The following is an 18,175-nucleotide window of genomic DNA, read 5'->3' on the forward strand; positions in this document are numbered from 1 at the left end:
CGGTACCTGGGAATCAATGTGGGTCACACCCCGCTACTCACACACGAACATAACACTATAGCAGCAGTCACCGGCCTTCGGCGTTCAATCAAATTTTGGTCCAAACTACCACTGTCAATGGTGGGTAGAGCGGCGATTGCCAAAATGATAATCCTTCCTCGATTCCTGTACTTCTTTGCCAATATTTGCCACTACGTTCGCCCGCCTTTCTTCAAGACACTAGAGGCCATCATCAAGGACTTCTTGTGGGGTCCGCGCAGACACAAGCTCACACTGGCCACGCTGTCTCTCCCACATAAGGAAGGCGGAATAAAACTCCCAGACCTTCACCTTTACTACTTGGCGGCCCAGCTCAGTCACATTACGAAGTGGCTGTCTGATGACACATCGGCCGAACTGGAACTACTCAGGCAATCTTCCACAAACTTAATCCCCAAAGAAACTCTATGGTTTCCCCCTCGGCTACCTCCCGAAACTCCGCTGATTGTCAAGCTGGGCAGGCAGATATGGGCCAGGGCCTGTCACATAAGGCAAGTGAAACATCCGTACTCACCGGATAACCCCATAATGGTGGATGTGTGCAAGTCGGAGGCGGAACTTCCCACTCCCAGGAGATGGGAGGAAGCAGGCATATATACATGGGGAGACATGTTCACTGATGGGGAATTCAGGGACTTCGAGTCGTTACAGAACATTGAAGGACTATCCAAGGGCCAGTTCCTCTGGTACCACAGGATCAAACAGATCGCTAAGAAGCAGTGGAACAGCTGGCCGGAAGAGCCCACCCCAGACCCACTGCTACAGGAAATGCACGACCTCTCAGATGGATGGAGACCAGTTTCCAGACTTTACAACAGACTCATAGACAAGCCTAACCCCAAAGGTCAGGCACTGAAGGCGAAATGGGAGGCAGATCTTGAATCACCACTTACTGACAAGGAATGGGAGAGAGCACTGATCTACCCCAAGAAAGTGTCCCGGAATTCCAGATTCGGACAAATACAGCTTAATGTCCTTTACCGGACATATATGACTCCCCACAGGATTGCCTCATTCAACCCGAAAATACCCCCGACGTGCCCATGGTGCGGAAATGACAGGGCAGACATGATCCACATGTTCTGGTCCTGCATCAAAGTGAAATCACTCTGGTTCAAAGCCAAACAATCCTGCGCAGAAGCTGGCATGGTAAGATACGACTGGACGCCCGGAGAGTGCCTACTAGGTATATATCCTAGACCGGGCAAATTTAAACATCTGGTGAAACTAATGGACATCTCATTCGTTTTGATCAAGAGAACAATAGCGATGGCCTGGAAGACTCCAGCGGGCCCCAGCCATGCTCGGTGGCTGAGCGAACTGGCGAGATGGACGACTGCTGAAACCAGGGCCTGGCAAGACGGGATCACAACCAGCGGAGAAGCCACAAGTGGAACCCTGGACTCCTGGAAAGCCCTCCTGAGTGACATGCGCTTCAAGGCAGACTACAAGCCTCCCTGAGGGACTGTAGCGTCCTACAACACCCGGTTTTTCATACCGATACAGAGATGGAATTACCCGAATCTGTTCCCCTCGCTTCCTGTAACATCGGAACTATAATTTTTACTTGCCACCAAACATCTCATAATTAACGCTACATGTAGACTACTGTTGGTTTGGTTGTTCTCACGTTACCTTTTTTTTTGTTGTATCGTTTCTTTATTACCACACTTGTAAGTTTGTAACGTTTCTCATTTTCTTGAAAAAACCAATAAAATACTTTACAAAAAAAAATGGGCTTCGATCTAATCTACTATGCCGAATGTACACTAAACGTGCATTCAGTATTTTAGATACAATCTTTTCATCATTTTTGAGAGGAAGAGATAAACCCCTGTGTCTGGAGAGCAGTGACAAGCCCCAGAGTGGGGAGAGAAAGAATTAACCCAAGAGTGGGGAGCCAGAAGGAGCAGAGTTTCAGAGCAGGGAACAAGTGGCTAAAAGGAAACCCTGGTGAGAAAACTAGAAAGGGACACTTGGTTACTCAGCAGACTGCCCCATTCTGGCTGTAGTGCCATTATGGATGTGTCGAAGGCTGAGCGAGCGGATTTCGCAATGTTAAAGCAAACTCTCATTTTAAAGTTTGGAAAGACTCCTGCCCAATATTTAAAATGATTCCGAGAGTATAAGAAAAAAGAAGGTGGTACTTGGGTATCTTATGTAACCGAATCCTTAAAAAACTTGACTGGCTGGGTCGAAGGTTATAAGGTTTCTACCTTTGAAGGCATGATAAGTCTTGTCATGCTGGAACATATTTTTGCATCTTCTTCCCCGGAGCTTAAGCAGCATTTGGCCGATTCGAGGGAGATAGATCCTAAGAAGCTGGCCATTGCCGCAGATTTATGGGTGTCACATTGATTGTCCCATAAGGACAAAACTCATCCTGGTAAGCAGGAGGAAGGGAAAAAGTCCAAAGATAAGGAGGGTGGAGAATCTGATAAATCTTCTTCTCAAAAGGGCCACAAAAAGAAAAATAAGGGTAAGACACAAGAGAACTCACAGGGTAGTGGAGGTCAGCCTCCGAAACAGAACTCGGGTTACAGTAAGCCTCCCTATGTAAACAGACCCAATGGATCTTGTTTTGCTTGTGGAGCAACTGACCACGTGAAGGGGGATCCCCGGTGTAAGGTTAAACCTTTGGGGGTCCACTCCGCTAATCTGGCCTTCTCCTCCTACGAGGAAGAAGAGATTACAGGAGCATCCTTCTCCTCAGACTCCTTCCCCAGCGGGATAGAAGCTGAGGTCCGTTTAGTTTCCCAGGGTTCCTGGGAGCCTAAAGTCGCAGAGGCTTATGCTAGGATTCCAGATAATACCAAGCACTACTTTAAAGACAGTGTGCTGATCAATGGAGTGGATACTCCAGCTCTTAGGGAGAGTGGGTGCAGTCGAACTGTAGTGGATTCTACCTTGGTAGACTCAGAGGAAGTTGCCAGAGCTACTCTGATGCCCACTAAGTTGGCTGACGGCCCACCTAGCATGTTCCCAGTAATACCTGTAAATCTTACTTTAAATGGTACAGCAGTCAGGATTCCAGCAAGCATTCAGAGAAATGTCCCAGGAAAGGACTTGTTAGACAATGATCTCAGGGCTTTAGGGCTCGTAGGAGACACTGCCGACAGACCCTGCACACGGTCTCAAACACGGGCAGCATTGGCCAAGACCAATACGCCGCCCCAGCCGAAGGGGAAACCCAAGGCGAAAGGAGTAAGCACGTCAAGACGAGGGAAAGAGAGCATTCCCCCGACTCGCCTACCACTGCGGTGGAGGAAGTTGGTTAATCGCCCGGGCCTGACGAGGAGGTGGCGATGCCTGAAGTATTTGACCCCAACGACCATCCGGAACTAAAAGAATTGTTAGTAGAAGGTGGTCCTGACAGGGAAGAATTCAGTAAAGGCCAACGTGAGTGCCCATCTCTGGAAGGCCTAAGGAGACAGGCCTGCTCCCAGCTTGAGGGTGAACTTCCTGGGACACATCGGATTTATTGGGAAGGTGGACTCCTGTATAGTGAGCCCACAGCGTCTACGGAAGGAGACCATAGGAGGTTGGTGGTTCCCCTTGCTATAAGACCCTTCCTCCTGCAGTTGGCGCATGAAGTACCCCTTGCTGGTCACCTTGGTATTAAGAGGACCAAGCAAAGGTTATCCATGCTCTTCTACTGGCCCAAGGTGGGGGTGCAAGTAGAAAGTCACTTCAGGAGTGGTGCCTCCTGCCAGTTATCTGGTAAGAGTGGCTCAACAATCCATGCTCCATTGGTACCACTCCCAGTAGTCGGAATACCCTTCGAAAGGGTCGGGATCGACATCGTTGGTCCCCTTGACTCGCAGACATCCTCACGCAATAGGTTAATCTTGGTGCTAGTCGACTATGCTAGCAGGTATCCTGAGGCCATCCCATTGAAAACTGTAACTGCCAAGTCAGTTGCAAAAGCGTTACTTGGCATCTTTACTAGGGTTGGCTTCCCTAAAGAAGTTGTGTCTGACAGAGGCAGCAACTTTATGTCAAAGTATATGCAGGCTATGTGGAAAGAATGTGGGGTCACCTACAAGTTCTCTTCTGCATACCACCCCCAGACCAATGGTCTGGTGGAACGTTTCAACAGAACATTAAAGAGCATGATTGGGGCTCTGGAAGAACCTCAGAGAAGAAAATGGGATCTTCTTTTACCATGCTTACTGTTTGCCTACCGAGAGGTACCACAGGAGGGTGTTGGCTTCAGCCCCTTCGAACTTCTGTTCGGTCATCCTGTACGGGGACCCTTAGCCATAGTCAAAGAGGGATGGGAGATGCCCACTCCCCCTGTTACTACCAACGTAGTAGATTATGTGCTGGGGCTCAGAAAACGGATGGTACTCCTGATGGGCTTGGCTAGTGATAAATTGAAGGCAGGACAAGCGCTGGTGAAACATTGGTATGACCAGAAAGCTTCCCTCATCAACTTTACACCTGGTCAGCAAGTCCTGATCATGAATCCCATAAGGCCTCGAGCTTTACAGAACAAATGGTCAGGCCCTTACACAGTGGTGGAGCCCCTGGGTGAGGTTAACTATTTAGTGGACCTTGAAAGGCCTGACAGGCTCCAAAAGTGTTCCACGTAAATAGGCTGAAGGCTTTCGTCCCAAGAGTCGAAATCGCAGCACTGCTACTGGCTTCAGATGTTGAGGAAGAGGAGTCTGAACCTCTCCCCGACCTGTTCCAAAGCGGTCCTTCAGATAGCTCCTTTGAGGGTGTCCGAGTGGCCCCTCACCTGACTTCTAATTAGCAGGCTGAGGTGAAAAGTTTGCTTAGGCAGTTTTCCCCTCTGTTTTCACAGTCGCCTGGTTTGACACCTTGGTGCAAACATAACATAGACACAGGACACAGTGTACCTACCAAAAGTAGGGGATACAGGATGTCAGACAAAGTACGGTCTTACATTAAGACCGAGGTCAACAAGATGTCAGACCTTGGGGTGATTGAACCCTCTAGTAGTCCTTGGTCCAGCCCTGTGTTTTTGGTTCCAAAGGCAGGCACTTCTGAATTGAGGTTCTGCGTGGATTACAGGGCTCTGAATGCTGTCACCAAGACAGATGCACACCCCTTGCCTCAAACAGATGAGCTGGTGGATACTTTGGGTGCCTCCAAGTACCTCAGCACGTTTGACCTCACTGCTGGATATTGGCAAATAGCTTTAGCAGAACATGCCAAGGAGAAGACAGCGTTTTCTACTCCAGGCGGTCTTTACCAATTCAGGGTAATGCCGTTCGGGTTGAAAAATGCACCTGCCACTTTCCAGAGGCTTGTAAATCATGTGTTGAATGGGTTGGACAAATTCTGTCTTGCATATCTGGATGATATAGCAGTTATCAGTGCCACCTGGGAAGACCATGTGAAACACCTCGGGATTGTGCTCCAGGCTCTTCAGAAAGCACACTTGACCATAAAGGCTAGTAAATGCCAGATTGGACAAGGCTCAGTGGTTTACCTTGGACATGAAGTAGGTGGAGGGAGGATACAGCCTCTTCCCAGTAAAGTACAAGCAGTACAAGACTGGCCTACCCCCACTACACAGACCCAAGTGAGAGCCTTCTTAGGACTCACAGGGTATTACCGCAACTTCGTGGCAGACTATGGCACCATAGCTGCCCCTCTGACTGCCCTCACCACTCCGAAGAACTTGGACCGACGAGTGTGAGAAGGCCTTCAATGGCTTAAAAGACTCCTTGTGCCAGGCCCCCGTCCTCAGGGCCCCTGATTATCAAAGACCTTTTATTGTGCAGACGGACACCTCTGACACTGGGATAGGAGCTGTACTATCGCAAGTAGATGAGAAGGGTAAGGAACACCCTATTGGTTTTATTAGTCGCCAGACTAAGGACAGAGAGCTCAGATGGTCCACAGTGGAGAAAGAATGTTTCTCTGTTGTGTGGGCCCTACGGAAGCTGAGGCCCTACCTCTATGGGACCCACTTCACTGTGCAAACTGACCATAAGCCCTTAAAGTGGCTAATGAACATGAAGGGAGAGAATCCAAAGTTGCTTAGGTGGTCCATAAGTCTACAAGGCTTCGACTTCACTATTGGGCATAGGCCAGGTGTCCAACATAGCAATGCTGATGAGTTGTCCAGAATGTTTAACCAACCTGAACACGAGACTCATCCAGGGGTGGATTAGTTCCCCCTGTCCATAGTCTGGGAGGGGCGAGTGTTAGGAAAGATTTCTTAATTGTGGGTAATTTTCCTTCCATGTGGCAACCCCTAAACTTTTTGCTGTTGTTTTCACCATGATCTAGACTTTGCCAGAGAAGTGCAGCCTTCTGCCGCACTCCTCTGGGCTTTCGCTCCATTCTTACGGGGAAACTGACATGCCCTTAAGACAGTCAGTACCGGGAAACGTTGTTTTCCGTAGTTTCTTTATCATGTTGCAGCTTTCGCGCAACATGGCACAAGAGGGCACTGTAAGCTAAGTTACTGCTTTCTTGGGTCTCTAGTCTTCTACAGGCCCTAAATACTCTCTTTGGATTGTAAATGAACGGTGCAAGTGAATCACGGACGGGATTGGTGGCAGCGATCGTTTCTTGTGTTTTTGAGCTCCTTTTGGCGTTTTAAGCGCGTTTCTCGCGCTTAGCCCAAAATGGTGGCCTGGCTCCCAAAATGGCCAGACCACGAGGCTCTTTGTCGTGTCCGCTGACCGTCTTGCCCCCTTCACCTCCCCCAGGTCGAGCCGACCCGGGGCCTTCCTTATTTGGGCATGTACTTTCCCGTGAAACACAGATGCTTTCGCGGGCTTCTACAGGCCTGGTGTGTGCCTCCAGGATGGGGGCTGGGATGTCTGGTCCCAATACACATCCTGGGCGCCAGAGAGTCTAGGGTGGTGCGAATGCATGGGACCCCCATGGTCCGTGATAAGGTCCACATATGGTGTGAGTGTTTTATGAGCAGATCTCCCATTGGGTCCCCTCCGTTTTGGCATGAAGGGAACCGTGGATAAGAGGGGGCTGGAAATGCCACTACCATGTCGATCTCCTGAGTTCTCACGAACAAAGGAATACAGGAGCCAAGTATCCTGCAACCACGAGGCTGAACCGAGGAATCGCTGGTGACCCGCTGAAGGACTGCTCTTCTGCACTGCTGTCGCTTTGTGAAACCCTTTCTACCTCTGATCGAACGAGAAGGCCTGTACTGGTACTTCGACCCTTGGAATAGTGGGGACAACTATTCTCGGCATCTTCACCATCTCCTGCACGTAAGCCTTCAGAAGTGTCTCTGGGCCATCCAGCAGACTGACCAGCCTACCCAGGAGTCTTGCTCTGTAACCGCCTTCAGGTTGTGTTGTATTACGAGTCCTTGTCACTCTCACACGATTCGTACACTTGGCATTCCCAGGTCTGAAGTGAGTAGTGTACATTTGGCTGAAATACACACGGCCGCTCCGTTGCCCTGCTGTGGTAACAAACTGTGCGGGTTCACTGCGTATGGGATGTCCTCAACTCAACTTCTGCTGCTGCAGAATCTACACGACGACGAAACGTCCCCTGCTCCTATCTGAGCCTGCCAGCACTGAAACTGACGCGGAGAAGCCTGGGTCAGCTTGCATCGGGGACCGGTGAGTAGCATCGCTAGGAACTGGTCGCCCTCCTGCAGGAGCCCATAGCTTTTTCCCGCTGGGTCTAACAGCACGCCTTCCCGTACTCGCGCTCTGCTTCTGCCCACAGTGGAGGCTGCGCTTGAGTCGCGGAGCTCTGTCCATCTTCATTTGTTCACCAAACTAAACTGCCTGATTCCCTTGAAGAGACTCCCCTTTTTGCCCATTGGCACCAACGTGTGCAGGTACTTTTGAGCACAAGGCTCCACTCTTCGTAGGGCTTGGACTTCCTTTTATTTAGGTGCCTCTGAAGGCGGACTGGGTATAATTATTATTCGCACTGCCTGTTTTCCTCCCCATCTAGGTAGTCTACGCATTTCATGCGTCTAACTCGTGAGACTCGTTTGTATTTGTATATATATTGTATTGGTTTGGTATGTGTTGGTTTACTTGAGTTTTATTGTGATTTCTCGCTACGGTCAATGTTACAAAGGCCTTGTAATAAATGTGTATATAGTTTTAATATAACACCTGCTTGGAGTAATTTGTGAGTGTCCTTGCTTTGTGTGCTCATTGCGGGCTTTCGGTCACCCTCACCCCTCTTGAGACCTAGTCTTGACCGCCGCGATCGCTACCCTGATTGGTCTGGCTTGTCCAGAGGTTACCCTGTTCCAAGAAACTAGGCTGGCCTTCTGAACCTCTGACCCTCCAGGACAGAGTTCAGAAATCCGTCTTAAAAGTGGGGGGGTGGTTAGGGCAGCTGAAGGAAGGTGACTGGGTGGTGAAAGGTGAAGCAGGGTCAGATATAACAGAAAGGGGTGAGCAGATGGGAAGGGAAGATAGGTAGATTGATGTTGCAACACTATTTTCCTTGCTTCTCTTTCACTATCTACTGTTTTTTTATAGAGGTGTGCAAATGTATTTTTCTTAGATCTGGGAAGACATTTTTTGCTGGATCAGGGATCTTGGAAATCTGTATCAATGACAGCACTTTGTTTAGGGTAGTCCTAGACCCACACGCCATGGTATGCGGGCCCCCGCTGATCACAACCCTGGCCCACCCAGATGAAAATTCCCAGAGCCGGGCCTGCGGGTTGGTATCCCATAGTCTTTGTTCTTGACATTTAGGAGCATGGCCAACGTCATTTGTTTTGTTATGTTATGTTATATTATTAGGGTTAGTTATGTGCACCGCTGCCATTTGCATGGTCTCCCGGGCGCTCTGGCGGATTTGGAAAGAGTGGGTGGGTTTGGTTAGTTAGGAGGAGAGGAAAAGGCAATATTGCAATGCTTTGTGTTGAGGCTACACATTGAAAGTTCCCTTAGCTCTGTGTGCTTGTAAGCATTCTAAGTTACAAGTGTATAAGGCATTGTAGGCTTGTTGTCTATAGGGGCAGCCTCATGCTTATAGTGTGACTGTGTGTTGGATAGGGGCTGAGTATGTTAGTTGTAGGTAGAGGTGCAAGGTTGTGATGGTCCTGGTGAGTGTGTTTTGTTTTTGAAAAAAGAGCAGGAAGGTAAGTAAGTGGGCACCACCTGTTTAAATTCACTTTCAAACGGATCAAAAAAAGTTGAGGTTATAAATCATCTTCAAAAAATTCACAGGAGCTGGCTACGATGAGTCTGGAGACACCCTGACTCGTGGAACACAAAAATATACAGAAGACCAGGTAACAAACCTGGCCACACAGCCGCTCTCTGTTTAAGCCCTACCAAGGGCAGTGCAATTTGCAAAATTAGAGTCAACTAGTAAATGTTCACTGTATTTACAAAATGTAACTCATCCAAATAAATCTCTTAGTCGGGTCCAAAAGTAATATGCGTTTATCAAAAAGAAAATTCCAAGTTGGTCACTAATAAAATCTTAGTGAGGCCGCGGCTAACTCATCCCATAATTGTTATAGACATAAAGTGCCAATGCATTTCGGAGCATACAGCTCCTTCATCAGGGCAGGTCCAATTTACACAAACTGTGGAACATTTATACCAAAAGTATCAAGTTTTGAAAAACATAAACAAAATCGTGATTGTGATACAAAATATAACCATGCGTGAAAACAATGTAAAAATAACATACCAATTTTCGATGAGTTGCAAGGTATATGGAAAAGGTGAATTAAGCCACACAGTAGGGAAAAGAAAAGATGCCAAAATAAATAATGTGTAACTGAAATAACACAGTTGATTTGAACATGATCAGAAAACCAAGGAAAGTTACCTCAAGGGATCGAGGTAGCCCGTGGAAAAAATTTGCGGGGAGTTGACAACAACTTCACGCAAGATCAAAGGTCTGGAAACCAGACCAAATCAATTCTTCAATCTGTAGGTACAACAACATGTGTTTTAGTGGGTTGTCTCAGAATTTGTCATTGAAACTAGTTGTAGAGGTCTGCATGCTTACCTGTACTCGTAAAGCTACGAGTGTACTGAGGCTGGGATTGCGGTCAAGCAGGGGACGCCGTTCCGCATTGCCAGGGAACAGCGTTCCCAAGGTTACTCATACTAATATAAACACGTGACCCAAATGTGTCCATTAATCGACACGATGCCGATAGGCAGTTGCACTCTATGCAATCAGGCAATTCAGGCTAAGAATCATAGAAATAAGGAATTTGCAGTAGATCTGGTGATAATTACGGAATTATAGAAGGAGAAAAAAATCAAAAATAAATAAAACGGCTGATAGACATAGAAAACATACTGCCGATTACACTCTATGTAATCAGACAATTCAAGCCAAGAATTCAAATAAAAAAGAATTTACAGTAAAGCTGGTGATGATTGCGGAATTATACATGGAAACCAATCGAAAACTTTATGAGAAAAAAAGGCTGATAGACATAGAAAACATACTGACGATTGCACTCTATGCAATCAGGCAATTCAAGCCAGGAATCCAGATGAAAAAGAATTTACAGTGAAGCTACTCATAAATGTAGAATTGTAAAGGGAAAAGAACAGAAAATTGAATATGAGAAAAAAGGCTAATAGACATAGAAAACATACTGAAAATTGTGTATAAATGAGTGAAAATGTCATAAATAAAATAAACAAACATTGTGATAATAATAGTAATAATAATAATAATAAGCATATTAGACACACTGCAATATATGGAAAAAAAAACATGCAAGGGTAGCATATGTATCTAAACCATTACATAAACAACTAATGGGTGTAATCGTGGATATATCATGTACATTTATATTAAATACACCAGTCGCATGCGGTAGCCCCCGGAAGGCGCTACCTTGGGTCCCAAACCTAAGTTCGGGAAGGGCGACAATGGTGTGTAAACGTTGGTAATTAGATCCTAATGTGATAACAATTCATATTGAATCCTAAAATAAAAGACATGAATGGCCCCCTCAGAGAGAGAGGTCATCCAAAGTGTCCCGGTACAAATGTACATTGGTAGAGGAAGGGAATCCTGTACTAGTCACTCATGTATCAACATAATCCTCTTAAGTCAAGCATGGAAAACAATGATTCAAATGTAACAGTGATAGTTAATCTCTTCATTTAGGCCATTTGGGTAAAGGCTCCCAAGTTTGTCTATCCAAAAGGTTTCTCTTTGGTTGAGTCGCAGGCCCAAATCCTCATGGGGATTCAATTTCTTTAACACTTCAAGAATGACAAATCTAATTTGAGTCAGGTTGTGGCTCTCATCACGCCAGTGTCGTGCCACCGCCGAGTTGGTGTTACATGTACGTATGCACGAACGGTGCTCGTTCCAACGTGCCTTTGCTGATCTCGTGGACTGTCCTACATAATACTTACCACAGGGACATTTTATGCCATATATAATGTTCACACTATCGCACGTACCAAATGTCTTCAGGAAAATCTTGTTGCCTGTTCTGGTATGGTATATCGTGTCACCCTTGATCACCAAATTACAGTTGATGCAATGTAAGCATGGATATGTTCCTGTGCATGAAGTAATGGATTCTTTCATCGGTGGCCTCGTGTGGACCAGTTCATCTCGTAGGTTTTTGCTCCTTTGATAAGCAAAGACTGGAAGTTGTTCAAATAGATTCTGGACCCTTACATCATTCTTAAAAATGCTCCAATGTTTCGTAATGGAATTCTTTATTTTGTTACTCTGAATGGAAAATTTAGAAACATATACTGGAGTTTTGAGTTCTTTCTTGGGTTTGGTGGTACTTTTCAATAGGCTGTCACGATCAAGGGAATTAACCCTCTGGACTGCCAAATCCAATTCTTCCTTTCTGTATCCACGTGCTTCAAATTTCTCTCTCATGTTTAATTGCTGTGCTAAGTAGTCTTCAGGATCGCTCACAATCTTTTTAACTCTCAACAATTGACTGTAAGGAAGATTTTTGAGTAAACTGGACTGATGGAAACTCAGGCGGTGAAGTAAGTTATTGCGATCTGTGATTTTTCGAAATAATGTAGTAGAATAGTTGGCGTCTTTTTTCTCAATCTGAACATCAAGGAATGTGATTCTGTCTCTGGAGGTCTCTTTGGTGAACTGGATGCGCCGGTCGATGTTGTTAAGATATGTGAAAAAATCACTGAAGCTCTGATCCGTGCCTATCCATATTCCAAAAATGTCATTGATGAATCGTAACCAGAGGTGTATATTTTTGTTCCATTCCTGGTTATTCAGTATATGGTCCATTTCATACTTATGCATAAAACAGTTCGCATAAGATGGTGCCATAGTGGCCCCCATTGATGTACCAGACACTTGAAGGAAGAATTTGTCTTGAAATTTAAAATATGAGTTCTCTGAAATAAAGTGAAGGAGAGATAGTATAAATTCCTTCTGTGCTCGAATTTCTGGTGCTTTTAACAGTAGCCATTCAACTGATTCTATCCCAAGGTCATGAGGTATAGATGTGTATAGACTCTTCACATCAATGGTAAACATCAGGTGATCACAATCATAAATAACAGAGTGTAGTTGCTGTAAGAAGTGTGTGGTATCTCTAACGTATGTGGAAGTTTGTTGTATTAGAGGTTGCAGAAAAAAGTCAATATACACTCCCAATGGTTGATTGATGCTACTCATTCCAGCAACAATAGGTCTCCCCGGTGGTTTGACAAGATCCTTATGAATTTTGGGCAACGTATAGAAATTGGGAACCCTTGGGTGTGGGTTGTTGAGGAATTTATAGGTGTGTTCATTTATCCAGTCTAATTCCATGGCTTTATCTAACAACATCTCAAGGTTCAATTTGATGGAAAGAGTGGGGTCTTGGTCTAAAGGTGCATAAATGGTCCGATCTTGCAGTTGTCTGATACATTCAATGTTATAATCTGTAGTGTTCATGATGACTAGGGCGCCTCCCTTATCAGCTGGGCGAATGGTGATATCCTTATCACAATATAAATCTCTGATGATTTTCATTTCATGAGGTTTCATGTTTCTGTGCGGTGGAGTTTTGTAACTGATCCGTTCAATATCTCGGGTAACAAGTTTTTGAAAAATATCAATTGATGGTACTGAGATTGGTGGTATGAAGCCACTCTTAGTTCTGAATTCTTGAAAATCTGGGACATCCGAGGTGTTCTCATGTGGTTCTAACTCCTCAAAGAATACTTTCAATTTAAGTTTTCTTATGAATTTGTACAACTCAATCTTGGTATTAAATAGAGTGGTACTGTAAGTGGGTACAAAACTCAACCCCTTTTGTAGGGTATCCTCTTCAGTTTTATTCAGAGTTTTATGAGATATATTTATAACTAGGTTTTCCTCAGTTGTAATCTTGTTTGTGGTTTGTTTTTTAGATTTCCTCCTCCCCCTGCGGGTTCTTTTGGGCGAGCTCCTAAAAAAGGTCCAGTCGTAGATGTGCGTGTAGACGGGCTGGCCGTTTGGTTGGGATCACTCGATGCTTGTTCTGTCGGGACCTCAGTCTCCCTCTGTGCGTCTGAATCGGAGCTGGAAGTGTTATCTGATGGATACCTGTGGAGTTTCTTTGGTGCTATAGGGCCATACTTCTCCATCCATGTATAAACCTCTTCATTGATATAATCATATGTGTCCCTTTTAAACTTCTTCACTTTCTTTTGTTCCAACTCGTTCTTGTAGTCTTCCAATTTTGTATTGATGTCAGTTAGAATGATATCGTATTCTTCTTTTCCTAGTGAACCTACAAGTTCTTTCTCAATTTCTTGAATTTCAGTGTTTAGTGTAACCAAATTTTTTGATAATTCCTGTATGGTTAATAAAATCAGGTCAAGGGAACACTTATTCAAAATAGCCTCCCATTTCCGTACAAATTCTTTGCTTTCCTTGCAAAGTGTTGGGCGAAGTTGAATCCGTAACCCTCTTGGTATACGTTGATTCTTGAAATAGCGGCCTAGAGTGATCGCATGTAGTTTGCGGTTTATCTCCTTCCGTATCAAGTATTCAAGTTGTTTAATGCGTTTATCCGGGTATTTAGTTGTGGTGGAGTGTGTGCCAATGCTTGTTTCACTAATCAATTCCAGAATGGCTGCCGCCTCCTCTGTGGAAAACCCTAGGGTTTCTGCGCATTTGGATGAAAGACCCTCGATGTCTTCAAAGGACATTATGTTATTTAAAATTATCGTATGAGTATAAATTATAATCTCTGTCAATGTGTGCCTCCACTCATGTGTGTCTCAAAAAAAGGAAGAACAAGAGCAGGAAGGTAAGTAAGTGGGCACCACCTGTTTAAATTCACTTTCAAACGGATCAAAAAAAGTTGAGGTTATAAATCATCTTCAAAAAATTCACAGGAGCTGGCTACGATGAGTCTGGAGACACCCTGACTCGTGGAACACAAAAATATACAGAAGACCAGGTAACAAACCTGGCCACACAGCCGCTCTCTGTTTAAGCCCTACCAAGGGCAGTGCAATTTGCAAAATTAGAGTCAACTAGTAAATGTTCACTGTATTTACAAAATGTAACTCATCCAAATAAATCTCTTAGTCGGGTCCAAAAGTAATATGCGTTTATCAAAAAGAAAATTCCAAGTTGGTCACTAATAAAATCTTAGTGAGGCCGCGGCTAACTCATCCCATAATTGTTATAGACATAAAGTGCCAATGCATTTCGGAGCATACAGCTCCTTCATCAGGGCAGGTCCAATTTACACAAACTGTGGAACATTTATACCAAAAGTATCAAGTTTTGAAAAACATAAACAAAATCGTGATTGTGATACAAAATATAACCATGCGTGAAAACAATGTAAAAATAACATACCAATTTTCGATGAGTTGCAAGGTATATGGAAAAGGTGAATTAAGCCACACAGTAGGGAAAAGAAAAGATGCCAAAATAAATAATGTGTAACTGAAATAACACAGTTGATTTGAACATGATCAGAAAACCAAGGAAAGTTACCTCAAGGGATCGAGGTAGCCCGTGGAAAAAATTTGCGGGGAGTTGACAACAACTTCACGCAAGATCAAAGGTCTGGAAACCAGACCAAATCAATTCTTCAATCTGTAGGTACAACAACATGTGTTTTAGTGGGTTGTCTCAGAATTTGTCATTGAAACTAGTTGTAGAGGTCTGCATGCTTACCTGTACTCGTAAAGCTACGAGTGTACTGAGGCTGGGATTGCGGTCAAGCAGGGGACGCCGTTCCGCATTGCCAGGGAACAGCGTTCCCAAGGTTACTCATACTAATATAAACACGTGACCCAAATGTGTCCATTAATCGACACGATGCTGATAGGCAGTTGCACTCTATGCAATCAGGCAATTCAGGCTAAGAATCATAGAAATAAGGAATTTGCAGTAGATCTGGTGATAATTACGGAATTTTAGAAGGAGAAAAAAATCGAAAATAAATAAAACGGCTGATAGACATAGAAAACATACTGCCGATTACACTCTATGTAATCAGACAATTCAAGCCAAGAATTCAAATAAAAAAGAATTTACAGTAAAGCTGGTGATGATTGCGGAATTATACATGGAAACCAATCGAAAAATTTATGAGAAAAAAAGGCTGATAGACATAGAAAACATACTGACGATTGCACTCTATGCAATCAGGCAATTTAAGCCAGGAATCCAGATGAAAAAGAATTTACAGTGAAGCTACTCATAAATGTAGAATTGTAAAGGGAAAAGAACAGAAAATTGAATATGAGAAAAAAGGCTAATAGACATGGAAAACATACTGAAAATTGTGTATAAATGAGTGAAAATGTCATAAATAAAATAAACAAACATTGTGATAATAATAGTAATAATAATAATAAGCATATTAGACACCATGCAATATATGGAAAAAAAACCGTGCAAGGGTAGCATATGTATCTAAAGCATTACATAAACAACTAATGGGTGTAATCGTGGATATATCATGTACATTTATGTTAAATACACCAGTCACATGCGGTAGCCCCCGGAAGGCGCTACCTTGGGTCCCAAACCTAAGTTCGGGAAGGGCGACAATGGTGTGTAAACGTTGGTAATTCGATCCTAATGTGATAACAATTCATATTGAATCCTAAAATAAAAGACATGAATGGCCCCCTCAGAGAGAGAGGTCATCCAAAGTGTCCCGGTACAAATGTACATTGGTAGAGGAAGGGAATCCTGTACTAGTCACTCATGTATCAACATAATCCTCTTAAGTCAAGCATGGAAAACAATGATTCAAATGTAACAGTGATAGTTAATCTCTTCATTTAGGCCATTTGGGTAAAGGCTCCCAAGTTTGTCTATCCAAAAGGTTTCTCTTTGGTTGAGTCGCAGGCCCAAATCCTCATGGGGATTCAATTTCTTTAACACTTCAAGAATGACAAATCTAATTTGAGTCAGGTTGTGGCTCTCATCACGCCAGTGTCGTGCCACCGCCGAGTTGGTGTTACATGTACGTATGCACGAACGGTGCTCGTTCCAACGTGCCTTTGCTGATCTCGTGGACTGTCCTACATAATACTTACCACAGGGACATTTTATGCCATATATAATGTTCACACTATCGCACGTACCAAATGTCTTCAGGAAAATCTTGTTGCCTGTTCTGGGATGGTATATCGTGTCACCCTTGATCACCAAATTACAGTTGATGCAATGTAAGCACGGATATGTTCCTGTGCGTGAAGTAATGGGTTCTTTCATCGGTGGCCTCGTGTGGACCAGTTCATCTCGTAGGTTTTTGCTCCTTTGATAAGCAAAGACTGGAAGTTGTTCAAATAGATTCTGGACGCTTACATCATTCTTAAAAATGCTCCAATGTTTCTTAATGGAATTCTTTATTTTGTTACTCTGAATGGAAAATTTAGAAACATATACTGGAGCTTTGAGTTCTTTCTTGGGTTTGGTGGTACTTTTCAATAGGCTGTCACGATCAAGGGAATTAACCCTCTGGACTGCCAAATCCAATTCTTCCTTTCTGTATCCACGTGCTTCAAATTTCTCTCTCATGTTTAATTGCTGTGCTAAGTAGTCTTCAGGATCGCTCACAATCTTTTTAACTCTCAACAATTGACTGTAAGGAAGATTTTTGAGTAAACTGGACTGATGGAAACTCAGGCGGTGAAGTAAGTTATTGCGATCTGTGATTTTTCGAAATAATGTAGTAGAATAGTTGGCGTCTTTTTTCTCAATCTGAACATCAAGGAATGTGATTCTGTCTCTGGAGGTCTCTTTGGTGAACTGGATGCGCTGGTCGATGTTGTTAAGATATGTGAAAAAATCACTGAAGCTCTGATCCGTGCCTATCCATATTCCAAAAATGTCATCGATGAATCGTAACAAGAGGTGTATATTTTTGTTCCATTCCTGGTTATTCAGTATATGGTCCATTTCATACTTATGCATAAAACAGTTCGCATAAGATGGTGCCATAGTGGCCCCCATTGATGTACCAGACACTTGAAGGAAGAATTTGTCTTGAAATTGAAAATATGAGTTCTCTGAAATAAAGTGAAGGAGAGATAGTATAAATTCCTTCTGTGCTCGAATTTCTGGTGCTTTTAACAGTAGCCATTCAACTGATTCTATCCCAAGGTCATGAGGTATAGATGTGTATAGACTCTTCACATCAATGGTAAACATCAGGTGATCACAATCATAAATAACAGAGTGTAGTTGCTGTAAGAAGTGTGTGTTATCTCTAACGTATGTGGAAGTTTGTTGTATTAGAGGTTGCAGAAAAAAGTCAATATACACTCCCAATGGTTGATTGATGCTACTCATTCCAGCAACAATAGGTCTCCCCGGTGGTTTGACAAGATCCTTATGAATTTTGGGCAACGTATAGAAATTGGGAACCCTTGGGTGTGGGTTGTTGAGGAATTTATAGGTGTGTTCATTTATCCAGTCTAATTCCATGGCTTTATCTAACAACATCTCAAGGTTCAATTTGATGGAAAGAGTGGGGTCTTGGTCTAAAGGTGCATAAATGGTCCGATCTTGCAGTTGTCTGATACATTCAATGTTATAATCTGTAGTGTTCATGATGACTAGGGCGCCTCCCTTATCAGCTGGGCGTATGGTGATATCCTTATCACATTATAAATCTCTGATGATTTTCATTTCATGAGGTTTCATGGTTCTGTGCGGTGGAGTTTTGTAACTGATCCGTTCAATATCTCGGGTAACAAGTTTTTGAAAA

The sequence above is a fragment of the Ambystoma mexicanum genome, chromosome 2p (genome assembly GCF_040938575.1).
Source record: "Ambystoma mexicanum isolate Mex_15411 chromosome 2p, UKY_AmexF1_1, whole genome shotgun sequence".
Classification (NCBI taxonomy): domain Eukaryota; kingdom Metazoa; phylum Chordata; class Amphibia; order Caudata; family Ambystomatidae; genus Ambystoma; species Ambystoma mexicanum.